The sequence below is a fragment of the Mus musculus genome, chromosome 9 (assembly GCF_000001635.26).
Source record: "Mus musculus strain C57BL/6J chromosome 9, GRCm38.p6 C57BL/6J".
In the NCBI taxonomy this organism is placed as follows: domain Eukaryota; kingdom Metazoa; phylum Chordata; class Mammalia; order Rodentia; family Muridae; genus Mus; species Mus musculus.
Window position 1 is genome coordinate 48,576,386 of NC_000075.6, and position 15,001 is coordinate 48,591,386.

At 43.9% G+C, this 15,001-nt stretch overlaps 1 protein-coding gene across 1 annotated transcript in view; it reads right to left on the minus strand.

Annotated features, from left to right (window-relative positions):
• Positions 1–15,001, minus strand: part of Nnmt (nicotinamide N-methyltransferase) — a 69,654-nt gene that overhangs the window by 38,384 nt on the left and 16,269 nt on the right. The gene's annotated exons all lie outside the window — the stretch shown is intronic.

The window sequence follows — 15,001 nt, forward strand, 5'->3', positions numbered from 1 at the left end:
ATGAAGTTGTAGATTCCTTCCCTGGATAAAACCCAAAGATACTAGAAATCTCTTTAAGACTTTGCTATTCCCTTTAAATGGCTGAGTGTCTCTCACTGTACTTAAAATTAAGTACAAAGCCTTCACTCTTTCATCTCTTTTTAGAGCCTATCTCAACCCACTCTATCACTGAAGTCCTGCTGAACAACTCCAGAGAACTTTCTTCCATTCTGAAACTGAGCCATGCTTTCTTGTTGCCTCATCCTTGTTGAATTTCATCTAGAGTATTGTTCTCCTCCCTGCCCCCACCCCACCCAGCCCTCTAACCACACACCTTGCCAGGTTTTATTCATCCCAAGATCTTAGCTCAAAAACTTCTGGGGAAGATTGGAGGTGGGCAGGAGCAAGTATGACCAAGTCCAATAAATATATGTGTATGAAAATGTCATAATGAAACCTATCATTTTACATGATAACTAAAAATAATTAAAAATTCTTTGGCAAGGGTTGGGGCTGGAGAGAAGGCTCTTCCCATGCTAGCTGATCATCTGACTTGTTCCTAAAACTCACCGGAAATGCTGGGTGTGGTGCACATCTGTAATCCCAGCACTTCTCTAATGAGACAGGAAGCAGAGAAAGGGAAATTGGTTGGAAGCTCACAAGCCAGCTGATCTGCCATACATAGTAGCAGAAACAAGAGAGACCCTGCTTTAAACCCACTGGAATGGGAGAATTGAGTCCTGTAATTTGTCTCTGACTACCACATGTGCAATGGAACTTGTGTACCTGCTTACACACATACACACACACACACACACACACACACACACACACACACACACACAGCATTTGGTGACAGCCCTCTTTCTCATTTTCTTTTTTTTTTTTTTTTAATTAGGTATTTTCCTCATTTACATTTCCAATGCTATCCCGAAAGTCCCCCATACCCACCCACCCACTCCCCTACCCACCCACTCCCCCTTTTTGGCCCTGGCATTCCCCTGTACTGGGGCATATAAAGTTTGCAAGTCCAGTGGGCCTCTCTTTCTAGTGATGGCCAACTAGGCCATCTTTTGATACATATGCAGCTAGAGACAAGAGCTCTGGGGTACTGGTTAATTCATATTGTTGTTCCACCTATAGGGTTGCATTTCCCTTTAGTTCCTTGGGTGCTTTCTCTAGCTCCTCCATTGGGGGCCCTGTGATCCATTCAATAGCTGACTGTGAGCATCCACTTCTGTGTTTGCTAGGCCCAGGCATAGTCTCACAAGAGACAGCTATATCTGGGTCCTTTCAGCAAAATCTTGCTAGTGTGTGCAATGGTGTCAGCGTTTGGAAGCTGATTATGGGATGGATCCCTGGATATGGCAATCACTAGATGGTCCATCCTTTCATCACAGCTCCAAATTTTGTCTCTGTAACTCCTTCCATGGGTGTTTTGTTCCCAATTCTAAGAAGGGGCAAAGTGTCCACACTTTGGTCTTCGTTCTTCTTGAGTTTCATGCGTTTAGCAAATTGTATCTTATATCTTGGGCATCCTAAGTTTCTGAGCTAATAGCCACTTATCAGTGTCTTTCTCATTTTCAAATGGCTGTCTTCTAATGTTGCGTCACATGGTAGTGCCTTGTCCCTCTGTGTCTTTTCCACAAAGGTACTACAAAAGTACTAGTCTTACTCATTCACAAGGGCTCCATTTTCATGATCAAATTATTCCCCACCAACTCCATCTCCTGCAACTGTTGCAAGACCGGGCTGGTCCACACTTATCCCACATCCAGTGATCTCTGTGGAAAGAATCCAAAGGTGACACACTGCATATACTATAGATGACAGACTCCCCTAGAGTGAAGTGAGGTACTGCCAAGGGGTGAGAGTGTCCAGTGCACAAGGACATTTGCAGAGGAAAAACACTTCCATGGGGTGACAGTAGACAGTGGCCAGTGGCCAGAGTCTATTGTGCCAACCTACATTTTTAGGTGAGTTTTATATTACTTCTTAAAGTCCACAGAGTAGCTTTAAAATAGATTGGGATAGGTAGTCCTGTCCAGGTGGTTGACAAATCCATCCAGATTAAGTCTTTTTTTTTCCCATTTTTTATTAGGTATTTAGCTCATTTACATTTCCAATGCTATACCAAAAGTTCCCCATACCCACCCACCCCCACTCCCCTACCCACCCACTCCTCCTTTTTGGCCCTGTCGTTCCCCTGTACTGGGGCATATAAAGCCTGCGTGTCCAATGGGCCTCTCTTTCCAGTGATGGCCGACTAGGCCATCTTTTGATACATATGCAGCTAGAGTCAAGAGCTCCGGGGTACTGGTTAGTTCATAATGTTGTTGCACCTATAGGGTTGCAGATCCCTTTAGCTCCTTGGGTACTTTCTCTAGCTCCTCCATTGGGAGCCCTGTGATCCATCCATTAGCTGACTGTGAGCATCCACTTTTGTGTTTGCTAGGCCCCGGCATAGTCTCACAAGAGACAGCTACATCTGGGTCCTTTCGATAAGGGAAGGGACAATGGAATGTCTTAGTCCTTTACTAGAAAGGACTATAGTATCTGGCTGATAGTAGCTTTGTGACCTTTTGGGCAGTTCAGAAGTTATTTCTCAACCTAAGAGCAGAAATATAACTGTTGTCTATGAGGGAGGGGGTCCATCTTCAAGCCTGATAATATCTGACTAGCTTCTTGGAAATGTCACCTTGACCTAGATTTCTTCATATGGGTTCAGTGTGTAACGTTACCCCACAGCATATGCTAATCAATCAACAAAGTACTCTGAGAGTGTGGGCTATGTATGCTAGATTTATTGTTTATTTTTATGGTGTCCAGTGCCTGGCTCTCAGTAGTCTCTTGTGAGACCAAAGGAGGGTTGCAAGCAAGTTCACCCCAGGAACTTGAACATTCAGCCTCCTCTGCAGGGTACACATCAGTGGGGTGTTCTATTGTATTAAGGTTGACTGCTCCGTCCTCCACTGCCCCTTGAATGCTGGTTTCCTTCCACCTCTCATTCCTCTAATGGTAACTGAGTTATCAAGAGCGCCAAGTTTTCCCGCCAGCCAGCAAGGACCCTCTGTAAACTGTGAAACACTTGATTCTTCTCAAATGCCCAAAACACACTTAACTGTCTGTAATTAAAATTGTGCTTTCTAGAAGGGCACTAATTATCTTTAATTCATGGATTGTATTCACTGCCCAGAGCAAGAAATTGAAAGGCTCATTGCATATTGGGGAGGAACTCCACTTCTTTTCCTTACAGTAGGTTCTACTAGAGTCCTCTCATCCTTCTAGTCCATCTCCCAGCCCAAACCATGGGCGGTCATTCACTTCAATCTATAGGGGATAAAAAGAGGAAGGAAACTGTCTTAGTTAGGGTTTTACTGCTGTGAACAGGCACATGACCAAGGTAAGTCTTACAAAGGACAGCTTAATTGGGGCTGGCTTACAGGTTCAGAGGTTCAGTCCATTATCATCAAGGTGGGAGCAGGGCAGCATCTAGGCAGGCATGGTACAGGGAGAGCTGAGAGCTCTACATCTTCATCTGAAGGCTGCTAGCAGAATACTGGCTTCCAGTCAACTAGGATGAGGATCTTAAAGCCCACATCCACAGTGACACACCTAGTCAAACAAGGCCACACCCACTCCAACAGGGCCACACCTTCTAATAGTGCCACTCCTTGGGCCAAGGATATACAAACCATAACAGAAACATTAGGCTATTTAGGGTTAAATGTCAGAGATTGTCCATGTTGTGATTCAGTGTCTGATCTTATAGGTTCAGAAACTTGATTTATCATTACCTTCAAGGTGGATATAGTCAGTGATTCACTGACAAAACAAGTAAGAGACTAAAAGCAGACTCAGCTTACTTGCTGTGAGGCATGACAAGCGCTTGTAGGTCTTAGCTTCAAATAAGAGACAATGTTCTAGCTTGAGGTAGGTTCTCTTCTGCTTGGTTTGTGAGAAAGCTGGAGGAACACAGATTATTTATTCCTGCTTTTCAAAGAGACTGAGGCTCAGAGGACGCCACCCAGGTGCCATGATATTCTGATCTTGGTGTCTCTTATTTGTAAAGTTAGGAGGGTGGATGAAGGTAAAGTTTAACTGTGATCCTGGATCCAGAAGTGTAATTGGATGTATCACAGAGGAACTTTTGGGGAAAAAAAAAAAAAGACTCATTGATTTTGTATTTATGTGTTTGGGTGTGCTTGATGTGTTTATGTTCGCTACACGTGTGCAGGCACCTACGGAAGCCAGAGGAGGGCGTTGGGTCCCCAGAACTGGAGTGACAGGGGTTATGAGATGCCTTTTGTGAGAGCTGGGAACCAAACCCAGGTCAGAGGAAATGTTTTGAAAACAGCTGTAGCCTAAGTCAATGAAAACTTCAAATCAGCTTCCCCTGGCAACTTCAGCCTCAGAAGCACTGTCTTTAAAACTTGTTTCTTGGAAACACAGTCCAAGGATTTGAGAAGTCATTTAGTTATTGTTCTGTTTTTGTTTGAGTCAGGATTTCACTGTGTAAACCAGGCTGGCATCTAACTCCCAGAGATCTGTCTTCCTCTCCTCCTGAGTGCTGGGATTAAAGGCATGTTCTGCCATATCTGACCTCAGGGACCACACTAAAGGGGAACTAACATGGGAAATGGGAGAGGCCCAGCAAGGATGTGACATCAGATAGACTTGGGGTGCTTTGATTCATGAGGGCAAAGACACGGTAACACAAGTTGCATTAACAAGAGGCCTCCCTTATGGGAGGACATGCTGTTTAAATCTTCTGGAATCAGAGAACCATGGTTTGAGAGCTGCCTTGAGGACAATGGTTTATCACTAGATGTGATGTCTCCCATTAGCTATGAGAACATCTCCTGAGAAGGAGCTTCTGTGTGCTATGGACAGCCAGCAGTAAAAGCAGCTGGGGTCTGGGTGTGCTGGCTCAGTGTGTGTGTGTGTATGTGTGTGTGTGTGTGTATGTATGTGTGTGGGGTCTGGGTGCATACTATCACATCTATAGCCACCAAGCCTGGGCACTCTCCTTGCCTTCTATATGTTCTTGTACATGTGTTTTTTTTCTATTCCTCAACCTCATTACACACACAAACACACACACACACACACACACACACACACACACACACACACACTCCTTAGCTAATATTACTTTATCTTAGACATCTCTTCACCTAAGTGTCAACCTTCTAAGACAAGTTTGGTTCCATGCTTTCCCATTGACACCATGTGACATAATAAAGCTACTTGCCTGTATCCACCTTGACTGTGACTTGAAGGTCAGGATAGGAGTGTGTCTGACTTGTAGTCCTGTCTAACCAGCACTAATGACCATTCCTAGCACTCTTTTCTCTGCTTGCTTTGGGTGTTAGGAAGCTCAGAATCTGATTTCTTGGCTAGAAAAAGGAGATGAATTCATCTATCTATCCATCCATCTATCACTCTGTCATCTATCATCTCTCTATTATTTATCATCTTCTGTTTAGCATCTGTCTATCATCTATATCTATCTGTCTATCTGTCTGTCTGTCTGTCTGTCTGTCTGTCTGTCTGCCTGCCTGTCTGTCTGTCTGTCTGTCTATCCATTTATTTATCTAAGATAGAATTGAACTAAAGGCCCTCCTGTCTCTGGCCCCTGCTCTTTAATTTAAATACAACTTTAAAAGCTCCTTTCAAGGAAAATACCATGAATTCTCAAAGGAAGTGAAACTCCAAGGGTCTAGTCAAGGTTTGAAGATGTAAAATGATGAGCTGTTTGGGATTGAGCAGCATCTACAGAGGAGGGGCCTGGGGACCAAAGAGAGGATGGTGGAGGCACAATAGTGTGTTAAGGGCAGAAATCCCCCAGTAGGATTAGGGTCAAGAGAGCTGTGACAGTGTGTCAGGAATAGAGGAAGACCATCAGAAAAACCCAGTTCTCTTCTGAGAAAGACGTCAGTATGCTTTTGGCTGAATCCAGGACGATCAGGGATCATGAATCCAGGGAAATCACAGCTTTGCTGTCTGTTTGGAGATGGAGTAGGTATGGCTTCAACAATGGTTTGCAGGATGGCTTAACAAGTGGTGGGGTTTTGGTATCTGACTTTGGTGTTGTTGTTTAAATAAAAATGCCTACTATAGGATTATGGGCAGAGAACAGCACTATTGGGAGGTGTGGCCTTGTTGGAGGAAGTATGTCACTATGGGTGCTTCAGAAGCTCAAGCCATGCCCAGTCACTCTCTCTTCTTGCTGCCTGCCTATCCAGATGTAGAACTCTCAGCAACTACTCCAGCCCCATGTCTGCTTGTGTATCATCATGCTTCCCACCATGACAATAATGAACAAAATCTGAACCTGTAAGCCAGCCCAAATTAGACATTTTCTTTTATAAGAATTGCTGTGGTCATGGTGTCTCTTCACATCAATAAAACCCTAACTCAGATGCATGTTAACTTTGAACCATCATGGCAGGGATGAAGATATTCTAAAAAAAAATATGTGCCCCTCTTTTTGGCTATCATACTTTTGGAACAACTCCTAAGGAACTGGAATTTCCCCCCAAAATCTCCTGCTGGGAGAAAGAAAAACTGAAGCCTCCAGGACAACCAGTTGAAAACTTGGTTCTAGAAAAGAGATGTCACACAGTGGTGACACATGTCAGACTACCTTGCAGGAGAGCCTGGAACCCACACAAGGATGATGGATGGGCAACACTTTGACCAGGACTTCTTAGCCCTCTGTTTAGACCTAAACTTTACATGAGAATTGCAAAGGTGAACCTGGGAGTGAGGGCTGAGTCACTGACCTCTTGGTTCATTTCATTAGTGTGGCCATATTGAATAAATCTCTGCATTTCCCCAATCACTTTGTCTCCCTAGTTGGTCTGCTGAAGTCAGGTGTCCCAGACTTGTTAGAGCTGTCTGGGCTCCGGCTTTACCCCTGACTGCTCTAGTAACAACTGGACTGGACTGAGAGATTTGATAAGATATTTCTAGATGTGAAAGTTAGGTCCAATTCTACCTCTCAGCCCATGCTCCCAGAAATAAGATTTGGACTCAAAATATTTACAAATACCTTGCCCATATAGCTAGGCTATTCTCTTACTATAGCGTAATTAAAATAACCCAATTATTTTAACCTATATTCTGCCATGTAGCTGGTTACCTGCGCTCAGGCATCATGCATCTGTCTCCTTGAATCTTCTTGGACTGATCTCCCACATGGCTCTATCCCAAAATTCTTTCTGCCTCCTGGATGTTCTTCCTTCTATTTCCTGCTTAAGCCACGGGCCATGGGCTTTTTAATTGACAGGTGATGCATTCATATAATACACAAGATATTCTCTTGTGCCTTTGAGAGTGTTTCCAGAGATGATTGGCATGAGGGAGTGTGAGCTTAGTGGGGAGACCCGACTGAATGTTCTCTCCATCATTAAGATGGGAGAACAAAGCAGAAAGAGAAAGCTTGAGCTCCCAGTCTTTTCTTTTTCCATACAAAATATTCTGACCACATTTTCCCTTCTCCTAGCTTGTCCCAGATCTTCCCCACCCACCCAAGTCCACACCCTTCCTTTCTCTCTCTCATTAGAAAATAAACAGGTGGAGAAGAAGAAAGAGGAGGAAGAGGAGAAGGAGGAAGAAAAAGAAGAAAGAAGAAAGGCAGAAAGAAAGAAAGAAAGAAAGAAAGAAAGAAAGAAAGAAAGAAAGAAAGAAAGAAAGAAAGAAAGAAAGAAAGAAAGAAAGAAAGAAAGAAAGAAAGAAAGGGGAGGGAGGGAGGGAGGGAAGGAAGGAAGGAAGGAAGGAAGGAAGGAAGGAAGGAAGGAAGGAAGGAAGGAAGGAAGGAAGGAAGGAAGGAAGGGGCAAAGAAAATGAATAAGAAACACATAGAGACGCAGAGATACAAGTGTTTGCTCACACAGAAATCCCATAAAAACACAAAATTGAAAACTATAATATACAAGCAAAAGACCTATAAGGTTAAAAAATATGCCCAGACAAAGCATTATAAGTCAAAACTCAATCAATCACAAAACACTCCAAAAATACCACCGTATTCATTTTGCTGTTGGTTGCTGTTGGTCATCTACTGCTGAGCATAGGGTGTGCCCTTAGATGTCGTTTGTATTCTCAGTGAGTCTCCCTTGGAGAAAACTAATTTTTCCTTTGATAGCTTCTGGGTTAGGATTGGGGGATGCTGTCCACTTCCCCTCTCTTTGGACTTACTCTTGATTTTTCTTGGACAAGCTCAGGTTTTGCTGTGACTGTCACACACAGACACCAGACTTCTAGATTCTTCAGCCTTTGAACCCCAAGTTGAGCTAGAGAGGCCTTCTCCGCTCATCCTGGGGTTGCCTTATTGCTCCTCTTTCCAAGGCTTCCAGCTTCTTGCCCAGAGCAGCTACTGGCTTTTTTGGCTTTGTAGCCTGGAGACAGTCATCGTCTGAGACGACTCAGTCAGAGATGTTCCAGTCTCTGCTTATGCAAGGCCAACTAACCAACCCCCTCTTATACATACATTCCATTCACTCTATTCCTGTGAAGAACCATGACTAGTGCAGACACCAAGTTTAAATTGCTTTCATCCTATGGTCAAGCCTATAGTATGTGGTAGCCAGTAGGATTCCTGGAGACCATAGGCTCAGGGGTGTGATACACAGAAAGAGATCAGGCCAAGTTCAGAAAGAGATGGTTACCAAACTAAACATCAGGGCAATCTCTAATCCAGGGGTCACCAGGAAAAATACAAACCACCCCCAGCCCCAACCCCAACCCCTGGAAGCCGAGGGAAATTATTGGTTGTGTGAATGATGGATGGGTAGGGCTAATTTCACTTGAAAAAATTCTTTTGAGACAAGGTCTGAGGATAGACTCAAATTCCATATGTAGCCAAAGATGGCTTTGAACTTCTGCTCTCCGGCTGTCTCAGCACCTGAGTGCTGGAAATCCAGGCACGAGCCACCACACTAGGTTTCATGCGATACCCAGGGCTTTGTGTATACTAGGAAATCACTCTACCAACTGAGCTTCAGCCCTCTCTGCCTTACTGGAATCTTAAAGGATGAGATTAATTCCGGTGGTATATGTGTTAGAATTCTCTTCCCAAAAGCATGGTTTTTAATGAATAAAACCACAGAACGTTGGACCTTGTGGGTACATAATTCAACCCTTCATTCTGTGCCGTGGAAAACAGGGCTTTCAGAGGTGAAGTCCTCTGGCTTGACCCCAGTCTCAGCTTGTCATCAATTAAACAAGAGGTTTTAGCTTTTCATTTTCCAAGTCTTGACTCACATTAGAAAGATGAAGTCAATATATTGATTTGGCAAGGGTAAAGGTCATAGTCAACTGCAGAACTTTGCCGCACTTAGAAAGTTGGAGAAGGTGGGACAAGTGAAGGGGGACAGAGACTCCTCGTTGATCAGTAAGGAGCGATCAGCCAACAGCTTGTTCTAGGACCATCTGCCTTGCTTCCTGTGCTATTCTGCCTGCATACCTGCTCCTCAAGAGTATAAAGTCACCTGGCTAAAACCAACCTACCTGTTTATTAAAGATCCAAAGGCCTTTTTTCTCTGAAAAGGAAGAGATGGTATCTAAACAGGAAAGAAACTATTTTCTGGTTTTCAACACTTAAGTCAGAACAAAGGTAATATATTAACTCAATGGTCTGTGGAAGGTTCGCAATTCAGCCCCAGTCTTCCCATTTATTTATCAGACACCATTAAAATTAAAATTAGAATCTGGACCCTAGTCTTTTAGTCAGCAACCAAAGCCACCAAAATACTTTTTTTTTAAATATTAAAAGATTTGCAAAAGCACAAAAACTTCTTGTCCCTTTGTTAAATAAACAGGAAATAGGAGATGATGGTAAGTTAACCACATTATCTAATATTCAACAGTTCTCACACTAAACTGGCCTGGAGCCTCTGTATAGGGTGACTAAAATTTGCATTTTGTGTATAAACCCAAAAGGAAAAAAATTTATATTTGTAAAAGTAATCACATATTTTTTTTGTTAGAGGAAAAATGTGCTGAGATCTCTTCCCCTTTTCCTAGCAACCTCATGAGTGTCCAAAGGAAATAGGTTTCTTGTTTTGGAAGGTTTAATTTCTATTTAAATTCCTTTTGGAGTACATGGTCTCAGGCTTGGAAAGGCTTTAGTAAGAGCCGTGTGCGCCCTCTGCTGGTCTCATAGAGGCCAAACAATCTGCTTCCACTGTGCATGAAACTGGCCAGCAAAGAAGAGAGGAAGGACCAAAAAGCTGAGATTCTTACTCCTACTGCAAAATCCGAAGCAGGATGCGCCCCTGAGTCCATTCCCAGTGGTGTTTCTCTTTGCTATAGTATTCAAAATTCAGTATAGAAGTTGAACATGTCTTAGTAACAAAGTTGAGCTGCACAGACCTGAGCTATGAACAAGAGGCACAGTTGTAAGGCAAGCCTGGCATGTCTTGTTTGGATGGACTCTGTCAGAACAGGCTGGCAATTCCTGAGCACCAAAAGACCTATTTATTACAGTGTACGGTTATAGGTTTATTTTGTTGCTGAGAAAGAAAAGCAACAAACAAACAAACACACAAGTCACTCTAACCAAAAGCAACTCAGGAGGAAAAGATTAATTTAGCGTACATTTCCAGGTCACAGTCTAACACTGATGGAAGTCTGGGCAGAAACTTAAGCAAAAGTCCTGGAGGAATGCTTGCTAGGTAATTTATGCCCACCTGTCTTTTTTATACCACCCAGAACCACCATAGATGCCTAGAGAATGAATGGTATTCCCCACAGTGGGCTGAGCCCTTTTATATCCATTAACAATCAAGACAATCCCCCTATACACACCTACAGGCTGATCTAATCTAAGCAATCCCTCAATATAGGCTTTCTTCTCGGATGACTCGAGGCTGTTTGACAATTAAAGCTAACTAGCCCACATACTTTCTAGATGCTGTGAGACTCCATGACCTCTGCCCTCCCTCAGGGATTAAGGCCCATAAAGCCAGAGACAAGCTTTAGAATGTAATGAGAATATGGTAAATATCTTCTGAGTGGATGCCTAGCTCTAAATAAGGTTGGATTCCAAGTGTTCGTTAAGAAAATCTAATGAATGTAGCAACTTGTGTTTCAATAGCTGTTCTAGAAGGAGTTAATTATACCGCAGATTTCTAATATAGCATAGCAGGCTATGGAATGGCTTTATGGGCATCTCATTTGATTTCAATCCAGTCCTGAGAGATGCCTATCGCCCTTGTTTTCGAGAAGGGTCCCCAGCCTGATGAGAGTGGTGTGCTACTCTAATGATGATCATATTTTCTGTCCTCAATCTCCAACATTCTCCCCTCTACATGATTTACTGGTTGCCTCGAATCTCCAAGTTGGCCGGAGGTTAAAATTAGAGAGGCAGTCACAGTCTTCAAAGCGGAGCCTGGTAAGCCATATCATGAACATGTCCTTTGATTACTCTTGACAGCCAGATGATAGGAATTACCAAGGCTGGGCTGCATAACGCTAAATGGGCTAACCACCTCTTTAATAGCTTTCTTTCTCTCTGTTCTTCCCCAGGGCATTATGCATAGCCCTACAGTCTCCTACATCACACAAGTCTGCTTAGGGTGAAACTCTTCAACGTTTCCCTTAGAAAGCCCGATGGAAAAAGTCAAGCGCGAGTGGTCAGAGGTCAAAGACATTTACAAGCTGGGACGAGAGTGACCCCTGAGTCTGTGTTTGCTCATGACTTGGTGGGTCTATTTTATTTCAGAAAAAGGCAAAAACAAACAAAAACAGAAGCCGAATGTTTGTTTAGGTCTGGGGTTTACTGAAAGATCGAGCCAAGTAGAGGGTGGGCCTCCGACAGGCAAAAGTCATTTCATGCTTTGGTACACACTGCTCTCAGGCTCTTCTTCCCTCCTGAGTCACCAAACACACCCTTATTCGGCCTGCAAGATGCAGAACAAACACTATGGGCTTTGGCCCCTTCTCCCTCAAGCATCCAGTACTACTATCTCTCCATCCGAGCCCTTCTCTAATTTCTGGTGTTATATTTTGTTTGCACATCAGTTTCTCCGAGCCACTAATTATTCCTTAGGAGGAAGAAGCAACATCTTTTATTTTTAATATTTTTTATTACGTATTTTCCTCAATTACATTTCCAATGCTATCCCAAAAGTCCCCCATAACCCCCCCCCACTTCCCTACCCACCCATTCCCACTTTTTGGCTCTGTTGTTCCCCTGTACTGGGGCATATAAAGTTTGCATGTCCAATGGGCCTCTCTTTCCAGTGATGGCCAACTAGGCCATCTTTTGATACATATGCAGCTAGAGACAAGAGCTCCGGGGTACTGGTTAGTTCATAATGTTGTTGCACCTATAGGGTTGCAGATCTCTTTAGCTCCTTGGATACTTTCTCTAGCTCCTCCATTGGGGGCCCTGTGATCCATCCAATAGCTGACTGTGAGCATCCACTTATGTGTTTGCTAGGCCCCGGCCTAGTCTCACAAGAGACAGCTATATCAGGATCCTTTCAGCAAACACTTGCTAGTGTATGCAATGGTGTCATCGTTTGGAGGCTAATTATGGGATGGACCCCTGGATATGGCAGTCTCTAGATGGTCCATCCTTTTGTCTCAGCTCCAAACTTTGTCTCTGTAACTCCTTCCATGGGTGATTGTTCCCAATTCTAAGAAGGGGTAAAAGTGTCCACGCTCTGGTCTTCATTCTTCTTCAGTTTCATGTGTTTTGCAAATTGTATCTTATATCTCGGGTATACTAAGTTTCTGGGCTAATATCCACTTATCAGTGAGTACATATCATTTGAGTTCTTTTGTGATTGTGTTACCTCACTCAGGATGATGCCCTCCAGGTCCAACCATTTGCCTAGGAATTTCATAAATTCATTCTTTTTAATAGTGAAGCAACATCTTTTGAAAGAAAAATGCAAGTTCTCATAACCCAGTCTCAGAAGCCCAGAGAATAGGCAAGTGGGTTTTTCTACCTTTTTGGATCACAGTCGGTACTAAATGGATGCTACGTCATAACCCAGTAGCAAGTCATCGAGTTGTGATGGTCGGCTCTAATTGGCAACTTGACACAACCCGAAATCAACCTAGAATGAGAGTCTCCGTGAAGAGTCATCTACACTGAGTGGCTTGGCCTGTGTAGATGTCTGTGGGGGAGATTGTCTTAAGTCAACTGATGTGGGAAGACCCAGCCCCGTGTGTGCAGGGAGCCCTAAACTCTCACAGAGTCGATTGACTGAGCTGAGCAAACTGAATAACAAGCAAGGAATGGATGGTGTGTGCATTCGTTTCTCTCTGCTCCTGACTGTGGGTGTGGTATGATTAGCTGGTAGAAGCTTCTGCCTTGACTTCCCCACAATGGTGGGCTGCACCCTCAACTTCCTTTCTCCCATAGCCTGCTATTTGTCAGAATAATTTCTCACCGCACCAGAAAGGAAAAGAAACCGTCAGTAACCAGGAATGTAATGATCATCTTTCAGATGGCTCCACAGCCAGGAAGCTAACTCTGGGTGGAGGATGCCTACAGGGCTCACTTAGCTGTGTCTAAGTGCAGGTCAGTATGCGAGCAGAGAGATATGCAGATTTGTAAAATAAAACCTCATAAAATATTGTTGCGTGCTGCTCCACTATTAGCATTTTTGGGGGGTCCGGTTTGTTCCCTGTCATTTTTATAATGTGCATTGTGACCGTCAATTGATTTTATGATACTCCAGTGGATGGTAACTTGCAGCGTGAAAATATTGATGTAGTGGATACTTCATCTGGCACTCCCCTGCCCTGCTTGTTCTCCCATTTTCTGTTTGTATTTATGAGATGCCTTCAAGCTGAGGGGTTTAGATCAAGAGAAATAGCAATAAGAGAAAGAAAGGGTCTGGACAGGGTGTAAGAGAAACAGTACCCTACCTGTCTCCTGGCATGACCCTTTTATAGGGTCTGGGCTTCCTTACAGTATGACCGAGTATCACAAGCTAACCAAAGTGTTCGTAAGAAACTTCATTAAACTTGAACTGCAAATAAGACTGCTTCTGGGCCTAGATCAATGTCCACAAACCACAACCTTGGTCCAAATCTCCCTATCCAGTTATTTCAGTGAGTGAAGTTTGATTTTCAGTTTCATGTCATCTGTAGCTGACTCTGCTCCAACTATGAGTTGTGTAGCCTTGATCAAGGCTTTAATGCCAGCACTTGGGAGGCAGAGGCAGACAGATCTCTGTGAGTTCAAGGACAGTGAGACCCTCTCTCAACAAACGAACAAATAAGAAAAAACTGTATGATCCATGACGCCAGAAAGCATTTGTTCTTGGCCAACCATGGTCTAGACAGAAAAAAGTTCTCTGCCACTTGGGCAGGAAGCCAGCGTGGCTCTGACACACAGGCTGGGTAGTAACTTTCCCCACATGGCCCTCCCCAGAAGTGTCAAGCTGGACATCCTGAGCAGAGATGCTGAGCAGGTGGACTCCAGGTGGGGACGGCAGAGAGCACAGTCTTTGGCAGCAACTGGGAGCACCTGTCATGTCTCTATGTCTGCAAAGATGGGGGGCTCTGGAGCCAGCTGTCACTGGGGCTTTATTTACATGCCCAGGACCTGGCACAGGAAAAACCATACAGAGCACTAAATACATGTTTGCCGAATAGCTCCTGAATCAGGAAGGACCTGGTGGCACGTGGTGTGGGAACTGTTTTCTCATGGATGCTCTTGACAAGCACACCAGTGGGGAGCCCAGTGAAGGGCTCCTCTCCTACACAGCGACGGAAACGTCTCTTTTCAGCTGCTTTGGCAACTGATAGCAAAGATGTGATTATGACGATTGTGATAATAATGGTGATCTAACCATCACCATTTACCGGATGCACGGTGAGTATGAAGCATCCCTCTGGATTCTTTCTGGCTTGTAGTTCACTCCCATCATCTTAGCCAGCAGTTCTATTTCAGTCTCATTTTGTGAGTGAGGAAACTGAGGCCAGGCATGGTTAGATGGCTTCCTAAGGAGAGACATCCACAGGGGTGATAAAATTTGAAAATGAGTTGGGA